Source organism: Monodelphis domestica, chromosome 7, assembly GCF_027887165.1.
Source record: "Monodelphis domestica isolate mMonDom1 chromosome 7, mMonDom1.pri, whole genome shotgun sequence".
Classification (NCBI taxonomy): domain Eukaryota; kingdom Metazoa; phylum Chordata; class Mammalia; order Didelphimorphia; family Didelphidae; genus Monodelphis; species Monodelphis domestica.
The window spans coordinates 99,039,307-99,053,460 of NC_077233.1; the positions used below are offsets into that span (position 1 = coordinate 99,039,307).

General features: G+C 37.0%; 1 long non-coding RNA gene across 1 annotated transcript in view; it reads right to left on the reverse strand.

The window, feature by feature from the left end:
* Window positions 1-622: 622 nt before the first annotated feature.
* The window catches only part of LOC103093299 (uncharacterized), a 47,553-nt gene continuing 34,021 nt past the window's right edge, over window positions 623-14,154 (reverse strand). Inside the window, exons 2-3 of the long non-coding RNA XR_008913497.1 lie at window positions 11,025-11,174; window positions 623-4,311 (exon numbers count right to left, since the gene is read on the reverse strand). This is a non-coding gene — a long non-coding RNA (uncharacterized LOC103093299). The remainder of the gene's footprint in view (window positions 4,312-11,024; window positions 11,175-14,154) is intronic.

A 14,154-nucleotide genomic window follows, 5' to 3' on the forward strand; every position in this document is an offset into this window, starting at 1 on the left:
GGTTGCAAGGCATGGACACTGTACCGAAAGCACATGAAACAGCTGGAGCAATTCCACCAACGCTCCCTCCGGTCAATCATGAGGATCCAATGGCAGGACTGAATCACCAATCAGGAAGTCCTCGACAGAGCCAACTCCACCAGCATCGAAGTCATGGTCCTCAAAACCCAGCTACGATGGTCTGGACACGTCATCCACATGGACCCACAGCGAATACCAAGACAGCTATTCTATGGTGAACTGTCAGCTGGACTCAGGTAACAAGTTTGACCAAAGAAAAGATTCAAGGATCAGCTAAAGTCCAACTTGAAGTGGGCTGGCATTACACCAAAGCAACTAGAACTCACTGCCTCTGTCAGAAGCAGCTGGAGAACCCACATTAACCATGCTGCCACCACCTTTGAAGATGAGCAACGTCGACGTCTTGCCGCTGTGCATGAACGCCGACACCAGGCCACAACCGCACCTCCTATAACAACAGACATCCCATGCCCCATGTGCCACAAACTCTGAGCCTCAGCCTTTGGACTCCAAAGCCACATGAGGGTACACCGTAAATGAAACTGCACAAAGACAATTGTCATTCTTGGTCACCGAGAGACTACCACTATATATATATATATATATATATATATATATATACTTGCTATAATATGAATGCATACCCCAAACCTTTAAACTATGGGAACCTGCCATTTATTGGTAAAATGTTATGGAACTGTGATTAATGTTTGTGTCTGATCTAGGAAATGGGATAAAAACAAGGAGCACAGACTTAACCTGAATAGTGCCAAAAAGAGCACACAGGTAAAAAACTAGTGTGAGACTCGAGGTTCCAAAAAAAACTAGTGTGAGACTCGAGGTTCCAATGCTTGACATATGTTAAGTTGTAGGACTTCCTTGTATATATACTCTTTGTGAAATAGCTAGACAAGTACCAAAGTTTGATGATCATCCTGTCTCCCCATATCCCTGAGAATGACAAAAAATCAGACCAGGGAATGACACTTACCTATCAAAATAAAATTCTAGTTCTTTTTCTTCTTATAGTATGGCAACATCCTGTAGTCTTGGCTGCAAATGGGTAAGTGAAATATTACTGCATTCTGTCCTACAGACTTGTGGGATAGAAATTACTTTAAATTGGACCTATGCAAGGGCCTATCATGAATTTATTCTTGCTTACTCAACAGTTTATATACATAGATTTTGGTATTTTTATTCTGATTTTGAATTTTTTTCTTTCTACAAAAAAGTTTAACTTTCTTCCATTTTTTTCTTTGTATTTTTGGTTTTATTTTTTCCCCCTTCTTTTGATAACTGACTCATACACTCCCATAACTCAACCATGCATCCTGAGCTGAACTGGATGTTTCTTAATACCCACTTCAGGAGAGGATTGTATTTTAATAAAAACCAAGATTTTGAATTTTTGTTCAAGAAAAGATCTTCAAGGAAAGAAGCTTGCTAACTCCTAAATTCGGAAAATGAACTGTTGCAGAAAGATGCCAGAAAACCTACATCAAGAGGATCCAGAACGAACTTTGGGTGTGGTTGATTGAACTAAAGTTTGATTGAACATTTATTTGAATATATACTCTTATTCCAAAAGGGGACTGCCCCCTAATTGGTTTTTAGTATTTAGTATTTAGGAGGATGGCCTATGACTGTAAACCTTAAAATTTCTTAGACTTATAAATGTTGGAAATTTCACCATTGGGAAATTTCATACTTGAAAAATTTCCTATTGAGAGTGGGAACTCTATTGGAATGTGAACCCCATTGGCATGGGAAGTTCCTCCTCCTCCCTTCTTAAGATTACTTTAGGACAGAAACCTTTTGCTGAACAATGGAAAGGGCTTTGACCTATGCTTAAGCATAGAACAGGAATTTCTTTGAGTCATGATTGATTTTAGAATTGATACAATGGAGATACTTGGAATGACAGAACCAGGTCTTGGAAATTGCAATCTCCACCCTACTCAGTCCTAGCAGGATTTAGGAAGGGCTGCAGCATAGATCAAAATTTAATTATTCCAATCTCTACCCTACTCAGGGTAACAGGATTTAGGAAGGGCTGTAGCAAAAGATCAAGATTTAATTATTTGAGAATATGACCTTCAACAGACATGTGCAAAGCCACAGACCTCTGGGCAGTCCTGGGTTAAGCTAGAGCCACCATTGGCACAGGGAAGACATGGATAGTGACTGGTAGATGTGAGAACTGAGGGGAGGGAACTCAGATGGTTTCCTTAAAGATAGAGGGGTCTGAGGACTGAAAGGTTGGTGGGAGAGTTTTGGCTCTGAGTGGTTGGAGAGTGCTCTGAGAAGCTTGCTCTGAAGGAAGCTGGAGGTGGAGGCCCCTGAGACTGTTTCTCCATTTTGGTCACGTGAGTAATAGGGACTGATCTCCTTTCTTTGCCCCAGCTATCTAAGGGCTTGGGCCTTTTGGCCCAGCCTAAACAGAAGGGGTATTTAAGCCCTATTCCCTTCTCTCCCCTTTCTCTCTCCCTCTCTCTCTCTATCTCTAATTCCTTTCTTCCTCCTGTTTGTAATTATACTCTATAAAAGGTTGACGGCTGACTTGAGTTTTCATTTAGGAATTACATAGCTGAATTCCTTAGCGACCTTAAATTAATATATATCAGTCTTTTAAAGTGATTTTCTTGTCACATGACAGACATGTGCTAGCAAATGACGAATCAGAAACAAATAACAGACTCTTGGGCTTTCCTAAGTCAAGTTTAAGCTACCACTGGTACATGTAAGTTGCAGGAAAGTGATGTAAAAACTGTCTATATATTTCACATCACTTCCTCTTTCGGTGGAGAGGTGGCTCTGGCTGGCAGCATGCTGAGCATTTCAGCATCTTGGTATGGCGGCAGCTATTGTGCTGTTTGGTGGTAAGTTTTCCTTGATACTATAATGGGAGAAGCTGAGTAGCCTAGTTCAGGTGAGGCATCTTAACTGAGATCTCTCAGAGTTTAGGCTGATTTCTTTCTCCTTTACCTTCCAAACACTATCCTCTTAGAAAGCCTCTAATCTTCTACAAAGACCTTGTGGCAGAGGTCTTTGAACTTCCCCTGGTACAGGCCAGGTGGGAGAAATCCTATACCCTCCTTTTCTCTCTTCTCCTTAATTTCTTCCCTCTATATTAATTAAAATCACCAAAAATTTCCAACTTACTTGGGTATTTTATCTGGGATTTTCTCTGATGACCAAAACTAATTTTGATTTGAGATACAACCCTAAAATTATCCTTACAGTCCTCCATTAGAATTTTCCCCTCAACTATCTTGTTTTGTGAAATGGTTGAAGGTAATATTCTGCCATTTTCCAAATAATGTTCTGCAAATGAATTCAAGCTGTTAACTGATCTTTGTTTACTATGTATTGCCACTTGGCCAAGGGATCAAATATTTATGGACTGAGGTTTCAAAGTTCAATTTGAATCATGGTTGCGACAGCTGTTTAATTTTAAGACATTTAACACCAAATGTAAAAAATGGATTTGAACTTTGGACTTCAATCCCCACAAGCCCTTGCTCCACTTCCCCAAAATGCTTTGTAATCTCACTGAATTCTTAGGTGGGCTGAGATCAAGAAGGGATTTAACCTGATTGCAAAGGCTTTTGTGGGCTTTTTGGACTTCCGTTTTGGAGCAGAGGTGGCTCTTTTCATAATGTAGGTGAGGTGTCTAGGTCAGAGGCCTAGACACATGTTTTATTATCCTGTATTTTCTTTAATCCTTAATCTTTAATAAACCTCATAAAAATATAATACTCCTTACAGAGAGAAACTAATTTCTACCTGCCTCAGTCTCCCCTAAATTTTAATCTTTACAGTTGGCGACCTAATGGGAAAAAAAGACTCTCAATCTTCTGATTCTTTTCTGATCTTAAGTTCAGTTTTTAATAGCTAGTGCCTAGAAATTTTTTTGATCCACGTTTCTCTGGCTGAGGTTTTTTTTTTCCCCTTGCAAAGCTGCTGCTCGTTCCAGCCATTAGAGAGCTCACAGGCTCGCTCCAGACCTGTTGTGTTTGCCGCCCACCCCACCCGGCTCAGCCACTTCTGCCAGCCTGCCGCCTCCGCCATCCACTTCGGACAGTCCCCGCTCCAGGCTCCAGACCTGTTAGCAGATTGCAGCTCACCTGCCCACCGCGGCTGCCCGCTCCGGCTCCCGGCCCTGCTTGCCTGTGTTCCTGTCGTTCCTGGCCTACCCCGGTGCACCCGATCCTTGTTCAACCCAGATCCTTGGAGCAGATTGGTCAGAACTTATTTCTACCAGCTGGTAACTATTGGCCACGTGGGCTGATGGTAGCAGGGGAGAGATAAAAGGGAGAAGAACAAACAGACTTTTTCAAGCAGGAACTTAAAAGCAATGGCTATTTTACAAGGATGTCTTTTACTTGCATTGATCCTTTTATTGACTTCACCTGCATTCCTTTTAGCTAACTTTGGGGGAAAAACTCTGCTTCGCAGCAAACTGAGAGCCAGGCCTAAAGACATGCTGTCCTGGGTTAAAATCTGGCCTCAGATACTCCCCAGCTGTGGGGCCCTGGATGGGTCCCTTAACCCCCATTGCCTAGCCCTTACCACTCTGCCTTCAGACAATAGACATTTAAATGGATAATTAAAAACAAACAAAAAAAAAACACCGAAGGAACTTAAAGACTGGAGGTTCGAAGGCATTTCAGACTCCAATGGTTTATAAAAAATCTCTGTATTTCTATTGCATTTCCTGATTGTTCTGTTTAAGATATAACTTTGTGATTTTAAATTCATATATTACTGTATTAAATATTATTCTGTTACACTGATCATATTATTGTACTGAGTTTTCACTACTGTTATATTTGGTTGCTTTTCCCCTATAACTGTGCTGAACAAATATTATTGTAATTAAGCCCATATGAAAAAAAGCCTTTCTATTTTTGCCTTTGTAAATTGTCACATAGAGGATAGATGGACTTCAGAACTGGTTACAATTGCTATAACATCCTTTGGAAAATTTTATGTGCTAAATATCTCAACTGATTTTAAGGTGTTTTTTTTTTAATATGATTTTTGTAATTTTTTTTAACAATCTCTGGTTATTTTTGCCTGCCCCTACCACGAGGTAAGGCCAATTCTAGTAGCTGAGGTGAAATACATTTTATAACCCCAACCTTCCCACATTTCTAAATATGTGAATGGAAGTTGGGGCAGTTAATCTCAGGGCATGCATCCCTAAAAAAAGCCTCCAAAAAAGGAGCACCCCTTTATTTATACTCTTCAGCTCACTATTTTACTCCCACCAGGAATGATATATAGATTTCTTGATTATGTTCTTAAGCCAAGATGAGTTTTACTTTGTTTAAAAATATGTTTATTACCAAGGTTGAAAGATTGCTATGATTGTAAAAATTGTGACAAATATCCATCAATTCATAGGTCTTAAAAATGCCATACAGCAACTTATGTGAAATATGATAGTGTGTGTTTGTTTGCTATTGTAATTAATTGGGCTATTGAGAATTTTGGGGATATTGATATCTACATATTTGTATTACTATTCTTTAAAAATGAAAAATGTTACTTTGTCCAATTCATTTGCCTTTTACTCACAGTAGATCATGGCCAGATATGAAGAGGAAATGGATCTCATTTTTGGTGAGAAAGCCTGGTATGCTATATTTTCTTAGCTGACACAGTGTCAATGATTATAAGCTATATTTTTGAATTTTTAAAAATTCTTTTATTATATTTTTCTTGCATGTGCAATATACTATTTTTTTTATTTTTCTCTCCTTTTTATATTTAAAGTACATGTCACCAGCCTTAAGGTTTTCTTTAACTTTTTGAATATTTTTAAGTACTATAAGTTAAGATACATTTGCCAATGCATGCCCTAAAAAGCTTGTGACTATAAAAATGATGCCACTAATTATTTTAAAAATTATGGGACTTTGCTTAATGATTCTGTCTGATTCCAGGATAAGATATACACACAAGAGCCATTGCACAGAGTCAAAGAAAAGCTAATCCAGGATGGATTGATGCACTTCTAGGCCAATACAAAGGTCTTGAACCTAGTGTGAAGACTTGAGGTTACTGTGTTTAACATGTTGTTAAGACATAGGCTTTCCTTGTTTCCACACTCACTCTCAAAATACTCACAGACGAGTATCCCAGAAACCTTGGCTAATATAATCTGGTCCCCTTTTTCTGCCTTTCATAGTGTGGTAACTTTCTGTAGTCCTGGCTATTGACTGGGTAAATGCATCATTGCTTAGATCATTTTGATTGGGCCCTGATTCAAGGACCTGTTATAGATTTATTTTTCTTTTTACTTGGAATTTTTACACATAAGACTTTGATAGTCTATATTTTCATCCAGAAATTTTTTTATTTGGATTTTTCTAATGTCTTTTTAATATCTCTTGCCAATTGATTCATATACCTCTGACCTGGGAGCTGGCATGGAAGAAGCTGGCAGAAAGGAAGACAGAAGGAAGACGATAACTACCTTCAGCCTCTACACCTTCACCTTTACTTTCAGCTTCTGTTGACAGGTGGAGAAGATCTGGCCTCACTGTTCATTAATACTATAGGTCAGCTCCATCAATCTAATCCAGTTTTTAATCAAGAGAGCAGAGAAGAGGCCCATTCAGAACAGAATAGCCCAAACCCACAGATCCAGCAAATAAACAGAAGAACAATAATATGATCAATGAAGGCAGAGTGGAGGAAAGAAATATGAGTAAACAACAGAAAAAGAAAAAAGAAATTAAATGAGAGCTCCTATCCAGGTAATGAACAAAGAACAAATGGAAAATGAAGCAAAAACTCAGAACTCCGCCTAATTCAACACAGGCTTTGGAAAAACTAAAAATACAATTAAAAAAATAAGAGAGGCTGAATAAAATTTGGAAAAAAACCTTAAAAAAAAAACCCAAAATAGGTCATCTGGAAACAGGCACATGAACTAAAACAAGAAAACAGTGTCTTGAAAGCCAGAATTGACCAGCTTGAAAATTAAGCAAAGAAAGTGAAAGATGACCTACAAAGAAAAACTGATAAAAAGGAAAAGGATGATCAAAAAGACAGGGAAGAAATTCAGTCTTTAAAAATTGGAATCCAACAACTAGAAGCAAATGACTTCATGAGGCAGCAGGGGTCTATAAAATAAAATCAAAAGAATGAAAAAATTGAGGAAAATATGAAACACCTCACTGACAAAACAACAGACTTGAAAAATAGATCCAGAAGACACAATTTAAGAATTATTGGACTACTGGAAAATCATGACCAAAGAAAAAGCCTGGACATCATTCATTCTACAGGAAATTATCCAAAAAAACTGCCCTGAAATTCTTGAACAAGAGGGTAAAGTAGAAACTGAAAGAATCCACAGATCACATCCTGTACTAAATCCCCAATTGACAATGCCCAGGAATGTTATAGCCATGTTTAAGAACTTCCAGACTAAGGAAAAGATACTACAAACTGTTAAAATAAACCATTCAGGTATAATAGAGCCATGGTTAGGATAACACAGGACCTGGCTGCATCCACACTGAAAGACCAAAAGGCATGGAATATGATATTCCAGAAAGGAAAGGACCTGGGTCTACAACCAAGAATCAACTATCCAGCAAAATTAACTCTATTCTCACAAGGGAAAGTATGGCTATTTATTAAAATAGAAGACTTCTAAACCTTCCTACATAAAAGACCTTACTGAAACAAAACTCTCTGACAAAGGTTTAATTTCCCAAATATATAAGGATCCAAGTCAAATGTACAAAAAAATAAAGCCATTCCCCAATTGAAAAATGGTCAAGGGACATGAATAGGCAGTTTTCACATGAAGAAATCAAAATTATCAATAATCACATGAAAAGTGCTCTAAATCCCTCATACTTAGTGAAATGCAAATCAAAAGAACTCGGAAGTACCATCTCACACCTAGCAGATTGGTCAATATGACAGTAAAGGAAAATAATTAATTTTGGAGGATTTGTGGCAGAATTGGGACATTAGCTAATGCATTGTTAGTGGAGTTGTGAATTAATCCAACCATTCTGGAAGGAAAGTTGGAATTTTATCCAAAGGGCATTAAAAGAATGCATACCCTTTGATCCAGCAACACCACTACTGGGTTTGTACTTCAAAGAAATAATAATGAAAAATATTTGTACAAAAATATTGATAGCCACGCTCTTTGTGGTGGTAAAAAATTGGAAAATGAGGGGGTGTCCCTCAATTGGGGAATGGCTGAACAAATTATGGTATCTAATGATGAGGGAATACTATTGTGCTGTAAGGACTGGTGATCTGGAGGCTTTCTATATGAACTTAACAGAGCCTCATTGAACTGATATAGAGTGAAAGAGGCAGAACCAAGAGAACATTGTACACAGAAAGTGAAACAATGGGGAACTAATCAATGACAATGTCTTTACTACTAGTAGCAATGCAATGATCCAGGACAATCCTGAAGCATTTATGAGAAAGAATGCTCTCCACATCAAGAGAAAGAACTGTGGGAGGAGAAACACAGAAGAAAAACATATGGCTTATCACTTGTTTATATGGTTTTTAAATTTGCGGTTTTGGTTTTAAAAGATGGTTCTATCGCAAAAATTAATATTATGGAAATGGATAACAATTGAAAACATTAGTATAACCCAGTGGAATTGCTTGTTAGCTCCAGGAAGGGGGGGGGGAGGTTTGAAAGAGGGGAAGGAAAAAAATGAATCATATAAATATGGGAAAATATTTTTTTTAAAATAAAAAGTGCTAAAAATAAATAAATAATAAATGAATACATTCAATGTACCTAGTCACCCCAGACTTCTCTGTCTCCCTATTCTCACCTGAGATAGAAATATGACTCCTTATGATTGTTCCTTGTGTTTCCAAATCAAGTCTTTGTTGTTTTTGCTAAAACAACCAGTTGTAAAGGGAAGCTAGGTGATTCTACTTCCTCCTACTCTACCATTTTGGCTGGTGTTTATTATTTTATCTAGTGTGAAGAATTCACAGATATATGGGAGAACTACTAAGAACTGAAGCCAAATAAAATAAGCTCATCAAGGAAAACTACACATAGTGATTGAGCTAGACCCTGTAAGAATTAAAATAGTATATGCCATAAACTGTAGTGGAAGATATAAATTGTGATAGAAATAAAGAGTGGATGAGTAAGTTGTGACCACAGGAAATATGTTTTCACTACAGTGTTTTGTTTTTAAATCAAATATAAGGTGGTTGCCAGGGAAATATTCCCAATTATTCAAATATACCCAAGTCAGCTGTGTTTTATAGAGATTTTAATTACTACAAATGAGGAATTAAAGAAAAGGAGAGAAAGAGAGAAAAGGGGGAATAATGAGAAAAGGATACGCCGGCCCTGGCCAGTCCTGGCCAACCCAGGCCTAAGCCCTAAGAGAAAAGATCAGTCAGTCCTTAATCACTCACCACAAGATCTGTCCTAGCAAGGATTCTAGTGACACCAGGCCAACTCCATCTTAGCTGACTTCACCAGCTCAATCCTCAATCTGAATGTTTCAGAATGTTCCCTGAGCTCCTATCTGAGCTCCTATTTAAAGGGCATTTTCTCCTATGTCACCTCCCTTAAGTCCTTACATCTACCAATCACAGTAGACGTTTTTCAAAGGACAGACCATTCTTAGTTCACACCTGAGTAGACTAATCTTTTGAGTAATTCACACCTGAGTAGACTAGAATCTCTGAGTAAGTTCTCACCTCTTTGCTCCTTGTAAGTTCACAAGTTGCTTGACCTTTATAGGTACCTAGCACCCTTTTTGTATTAGTCCTAAAATAGGCATGGCTTAAGTATGGGTTTAAGTACTTTTGATTGTTCAGAAAAGTGTTTACAACTTCATCTTCCCCTAGGGCAGACTTAAAAGTAGGTGAGTTCTCACATTCCTGATCTAAGTAGAGTTCACTGCCCAAATGGGGAATTCTTAATCCAATCTTATGAAGTAGGGTCTGGGAATTTTTAAGGTTCACAACTCTGAAAAAAGAAGGAAGTGCAGCTCTCTCCTTTTTTAGGAGGGTTGCGGGTCTATTGGTGTTGGATGTTGCTTATATTGACAAACAGGGTTATTACCTAGGCTGGTTTTACTTACCTATTTTTCTTTTTTACAAGGAAAATTTTTATGAGGGGAGGAGAGCAAGAGCAGTGTGTGACTGTAATATAAACAAGAATAACATAAAATACTTTTTTTCAATGCTTTGCTACAATGTATACTATCTACATACACTATTTCTTTATTTACCAGTCTAGTTCCTGTTAAAAAAAAAAAAGGAAAAGCACTTAGATAGGCATAACTTGCCCTTTTTTACCCCCCTGTGATTCAATTTGTTATTCACTGTAGCTTCTGTGATTTGACCAATATGCATTCTCACTCTGGCATAACTTGTTCTTAATGAAGCTATGAAGATGTTTAGGAATCAATTTCTTTTTCCAGATGTTCTCTGTCTTTTTAATAATACTGACTAGAATGTTGTCAACAATTAAGTCAACCTCACCAGACTACAGTTTCCAGACTCCAATCTCTTTCTGCTTTGAAAATTTGGACAATATCTGTCTTTTTCTAGTCCCTTTCCCAAACCACAATGCCTCTCTAATCTTTCAATGATCACTGAATAACAATGCCTCATCAATCACTTTGGTCTCTTCTCTCCTCATTTCTGTTAATTACATTTTTTCTATCATAGGTAATAGTGTTCTTAATCTAGTTCAGTATTTCCTTCTCTAGTCTTGAGATGCAAATTCATTTCACCCTGATCACCTCCTCACCAATAAAAGACATGACTCAACAGATCTCCTCTGTGCTACAAGCATAGGATTAGACAGAGGCTATTCAGTCTCTTCTGTAAGACCCTTCCCCCTGGCATGTTAGTGATTTCATTTATAGTTTCCACAGTATCAGTGGTCAAATATCAAATACACTGTCATTCTGACAAAAGAAACATGTATTAGTATATGACAAGGACATAATGACACTTACCTTCAAGTGATTCCTTTTTCTGTCAAATGACAGTTATTCATATCAACTCTCTTCCATGGGTTGAAGAAAGCAACATGTTTGAGAATTATAATCCACACAGAAACTTCAATAAAAAAAACACATGATGTATCCAACATCTCAGAAATCAACCTGCAAAAATACAGGAAAAAAATATTTCTTTACCAATATTATTATAAGTATCATGTTCCTGAAAAGTTTATAACCTTCAAACATATGCAGATGTTTATCAGTATTTTTACATAGGTGATTAAGAACATAGATATTGAGTCTATTTGGGATGTCCACCCAAAGAAGTTTAAAAAAATGCACAATGGTTATTTTATTGAGAAGCCCTAGTAAAAACCTACTCATTGAAATATAATCATCTTTCAATTATTTGGGTTATTTTTATTATTTGCAGCAAACTAAGCATTCCCCAAATTTTGACTGGCTGGGTTCTATGTCAAGAATGAATCTTAGCCTAGGAAAAGAGTGGAGACAAGCATAAATATTTAAAAGTCAGAACTTACTGAAGCTGACAAAACTGTGATTATAAATTCATATATTTAAGAATATGTGTTGGAATGGAAATGAATGTACAGACCAGGGCCCAGATAAAAGACTAAAGCAATAGGTGAAAAGAGAAAGTTCAGTACAGAGTAAAATCCACTGCTACATCCAGGAATTTCATTAATCTCTGGAATACAACTAGATTTAAAATGAAAGAATTAAGAGAGAGAGAATATTTCCAAGAGCCAGAACAAATGAACTTTCCTGGAAGGAATATTGACTAAAAGGACAGATAATGAAAAGTCTTTTTGTAGGAATCCATAGTGAATAAGACTATATCACTGGTTGATGGAAGTACTGAGGGGGGCAAGAGATCTAAATAAAAAATGATTCCTCAGGTTTACTATTCTTAGACCAAGGCATGAGATCAGGTGAGCATGCTGTTCCAATAAACCAGAAGCACAGATCTATGAGGTGCTTTGGGACTTGAAGGTGCAGAATTCAAGTCCTATTCCAGGGAGAGGTGAAATCCTATGGTCCTAGGGCCTGAAGAGTGGTGACCCAAAATCTATACTATGTCTCTCCTAGGTACTTCATAGAAAAACTATGAGAGCTGAAGCTTGAAGATGATACTCAGGGACAGGACAGCAGCATCAGTTCCTCTTACCATAAAAGAATTATCTATAAAATTTGGTGAGCCAAAAGAAGGTGATGGAGCTAGGTCAGCAGATTAAGCATGAATGGCAGGTGAGTAAACTGTGCCTGGGCTTTCAGGAACACCAAAAGGCTAGAGGAGAATTACCCAACAAGCATCATGTGAATCTTCAACATTTTCCAACTCTGATAGAACAAAAAGCAGGAGAAAAAGCCACAGCCATCTGGCTCTATCAACCCTTGGCCAATGAGAACATTACAATTTACCTTAAGAGTCTTTTTTTTTTTAATTTTATTTAATTAGTCAATTTAGAACATTTTTCCTTGGTTACAACCCATAGCTGACCCACAATTCCACTGGATTATACAAGTGTCCTTGATCAAAACCTATTTCCATGTTGTTGATGTTTGCACTAGGATGATCATTTAGAATCTATATCCCCAATAATATCTCCATTGACCCATGTAATCAAGCAGCTGGTTTTCTTCTGTTTCTACTCTCACAGTTTTTCCTCTGAATGTGGATAGTGTTCTTTCTCATAAAAACCTCCAAGTTGTTCTGGCTCACTGCACTGCCACTAATGGAGAAGTCCATTACATTCAACTGTACCACAGTGTATCAGTCTCTGTGTATAATGATCTCCTGGTTCTGCTCCTCTCACTCTGCATAGTTCCAAATTGGTTGGAACTCCAGAATGGTTGGATCAATTCACAACTCCACCAGCAATGCATTAATGTCCAACTTTGCCATATCCCCTCCAGCATTTATTACTTTCCTTAGCTATCATATTAGCTAAACTGTTAGGTGTGAGGTGATACCTCAGAGTCATTTTGATTTGCAACTCTGATTATAAGAGATTTAGAACACTTTTTCATGTGCTTATTAATAGTTTTGATTTATTAATCTGAGAATTGCCTTTTCAAGTCCCTTGCCCATTTATCAATTGGGAAATGGCTTGATTTTTTATACAATTGATTTAGCTCTTTATAAATTTGAGCAGTCAGACCTTTGTCAGAGGTTTTTGTTATGAAGTTGTTTCCCAATTTGTTGCTTCCCTTCTAATTTTGGTTACATTGGTTTTGTTTGTACAAAATCTTTTTAATTTAATGTAATCAAAATTATTTATTTTACATTTTGTAATTTTTCTCTTATTGTTCTTAAAAGCTTTCATTTCCCAAAGATCTGATATGTATACTATTCTATATTCACCTAATTTTCTTATAGTTTCCTTTTTTATATTCAAGCAATTCATCCATTCTGAGTTTATCTTGATATAGGGTGTGAGATGTTGATCCAAACCCAATCTCTCCTATACTGTCTTCCAATTTTTCCTGCAGTTTTTATTAAGTAGTGGATTTTTATCCCCCAAATCCCAATCCCTTTGGGCTTATCATAGACTGTCTTGCTGAGGTCACTTACCCCAAGTCTATTCCACTGACCATCCTTTCTGTCTCTTAGTCAATACCAAATTATTTATGACCACTGCTTTATAGTATAGTTTGAGATATGGTACTGCAAGACCACCTTCCTTCACATTTTTTAAAATATTATTTCCCTGGATATCCTTGATCTTTTGTTCTTCCAAATGAACTTTGTTATGGTTTTTACTAATTTAGCAAAAAAGTTTTTTGGTAGTTTGATGGGTATAGCACTAAATAAGTAAATTAGTTTGGGTAGGATTGTCATTTTTATTATGTTAGCTCATCCTACCAATGAGCAATTAATGTTTTTCCAATTATTTAGTTCTAGTTTTGTGTGGAGTGGTTTGTAGTTGTGTTCATATAGTTCCTCTGTTTGTCTTGGCAGATATATTCCTAAGTATTTTATATTGCCTAGAGTGATTTTAAATGGAATTTCTCTATTTCTTGCTGCCGAGTTGTGCTGGAAATATATAGAAATGCTGATGACTTATGTGGGTTTATTTTGTATCCTGCAACTTTGCTAAAATTGTTGATTATTTCTACT